The following is a 2,748-nucleotide window of genomic DNA, read 5'->3' as shown; positions in this document are numbered from 1 at the left end:
CTAATTTGCTCAAGATGCTTCATCAATCCCTTAATAATGACTATACACTCATTTGACGTTGGTGCCTTGCTGTGAATAGCAATAGAGGGTACCATGCTGGAGTGGTTTGAGTAAATCGACAAATTTTTCTACTAGGTCCCATTTTGCGTCAAGTAAAGCACGTTTTTGAAGAGCGGATGACATCATCATATCAATAACTATTTTCTTCTCAATGCACCCGCATAGCATTTTGAAAGTGGAGCTCCACATAGTAGGGCAATCTATAGGGATCCTCATCATGTTTGACATATTAAACTGTCTGCATATGAAAAGTACTTCACCTCTTGCCTCGACGATCCTCGTATAGCGATAACCACATCTCTTAGGCATCGAACAACATCCCCTAAGGAAATAGCAGGAGGATCGGACTCCTCTACATCCAACACATCATCAAGGTTTGTGAGGTCTACTTCATCAATGGAACTTGACTCGGGCCCATTGTCAACGACATCGAGAGCCTTCAATCCGGCCTGCATAACTAAGTTGATCACGTGCAATGGACAAGACATGTCTCTTTACAGTGAAACTGGCGTTCATTGGGCGCAACTCCCATTCTAATATAACCATTATTGTTGCGTTATTCGAAGCATTGTCTATCGTAATAGCGCATACCTTCGCGCTCAACTTAAATTCTGCAAGAACCTCCAACATAATCTCGCTCAAGCACTCCCCAGTGTGCGATCTCTCCAACTGGCGTATAGCGAGAAAACATTCACACATTTTCCATTCCGTGTCTCCCCAATGAACGGTGAGACCTATAAATGAGATTCGATTTGCAAAAGTCCAACAATCTAAAGGGATGGCCACTCTATCAACACTCTCCAATCGGTCACAAATACTGCTCTTCAACTCAATATAAAGCTTGCAAGCTTTTTCCTTCACAACCCTTGTCGATGATATGAATATCTCCTCTCGTGAGATGGATCAAAGTATTCGTATGAAGTTTTTCTTACATACACTGTTTAATGGTGAGGCTGACTGACAAATGAAATGTACAAGCTCTTATTTTGTCGTCTCCGACGTGTGACTAGTGAAGTACAATTTTTCATGACCTTGTCGGCCAAAGATGTACACCACCTATGGTTGGTTAGAAGAGCTGTTTTCTTGAGCGTCCATCTCGTTATACTGTTTACGGTGCACATTTAGCAAATGTTGCCATAGGACCGTACTACAACTATACTTATTTTGCTCTACTCTCATAGCACGACCCCAAGTACGAGTTGCACAAAGATTGCACGTGAAAACCTTTGGCGCCACCTGTGTGAAGTGTATCCGTGCAACGCATTCATTCTTTCTCTTTTTCTTCTTTTCGTTGTGGCCAAATTGTGTGAATTGTTCGGATTGTGTGAATTGTTCAAACAAATTTTGTTCGGATTGTGTGAATTGTTCAAACTGGCAGGAGAGCTGAAGGCAGAAGGGTACCCATCGGAGGAAGAGATACTTTCAGTGCTAAATGTTCCTCCAGGGGGGATGGGCCGCGTGATTGGGAAGAGAGGAGCATGCATCATGTCAGTCAAGCAGTCCTGCAAGTTAAGCTCCCCCATGACCCCAATCACCTCTTTCTGTGACCCATCACTTTTTTTCTCACACATACACACTCTCTCTACCTTGGTCCTTTTCAGCGCAGAAATCTTCCTCGGAGGAGACAAGGGACCCCCAGACAAGGTGAATTTCTTTCTTGGTTGATGGCTATGAGATACATAGAAGAAAAGATCGTTATTGTTGTATGTGTAACAGGTGTTCATCATCGGCCCAGTGAAGGAAGTGCGGAAAGCAGAAGCCATCTTTCGAGGCCGCATGCTGGACTTATGGTAACGGACGGCAATAACTCTTTCTTGCTCTCAATAACTATCTCTCTCTATCCCAGGAAGCCAGTTATCTGACTTGAACTCTTAGATCCAAGAAAAGAGAGAGAGAGAGAGAGAGAGAGAGAGAGAGAGAGAGAAGAGCAGAGTGCGAGAGGATCTCCATGGGAGTGGGGCCAGACCATTCTAGGAATAACTAAACTCAATTAGCATTAGAGATTTATATAGTTATTCAGTGATTGAACCCCTGGGAAAAGGGAAAATACATTTATCAGATGATTATACTGTTGCAGATGTACTAGATATTGGAAAGTGCAAATCCAATATCTGTTTTTACACGTACTTGTTACTATAATACCTATATCAGACGCCATCATATATCCTGATATTGGCATTCCCTTATGTCTGAGGGATATATTCCAGTACCAGATATCAGTTTTCCCAATATCCAACACGTCGGTACTTGATATTTGATGACATTATAATTCCTATTTGTAGAATGAGTAGAGCACATTAGAATATGTAGAATCAGTATTATAATTCACATATTTTCTACATAAATCATATTGTATATTACATTTAAGTTCACTAGGTTGTTTGATATCCTTGTGCAAATTGCAAAAACTGGCGAACGACTGGGTGAGTAGGTGATTGCAAGTCTATCATTCCATGAGAGATTGTTGGGCTGTGGTGAGCCACCAGTGGCTGGAGACTGACAACAAGGGGCAAGGGAGAGAATAAGCAATGGCCAAGTGTGGGCAGTGGTGGTGTTATGAACAAGATACACCTGCTTCTTCGTCTTCTTCTTCCTCTTGTCTCAGTAGTGCCACGATCAGGGTGAGCAGCCATGAATGGTATCTCTTCATTCCCATTCCTCATTCCCTTCATAGAAATTTTTTATCCA

At 42.2% G+C, this 2,748-nt stretch overlaps 1 long non-coding RNA gene across 1 annotated transcript; it reads left to right on the top strand.

Moving 5' to 3' along the window:
* The first annotated feature begins 1,447 nt into the window (after window positions 1–1,447).
* Window positions 1,448–1,922, top strand: LOC144713002 (uncharacterized). Its single transcript, XR_013583936.1, has 3 exons — window positions 1,448–1,568; window positions 1,662–1,704; window positions 1,777–1,922. It is a non-coding gene; the product is annotated as an uncharacterized LOC144713002 (long non-coding RNA).
* Window positions 1,923–2,748: the final 826 nt, after the last annotated feature.

This window comes from Wolffia australiana, chromosome 15 (assembly GCF_029677425.1).
Source record: "Wolffia australiana isolate 7733 chromosome 15, ASM2967742v1".
In the NCBI taxonomy this organism is placed as follows: domain Eukaryota; kingdom Viridiplantae; phylum Streptophyta; class Magnoliopsida; order Alismatales; family Araceae; genus Wolffia; species Wolffia australiana.
Note: the sequence above shows the minus strand (reverse complement) of the source record. Positions and strands in the feature narration are given on the sequence as shown.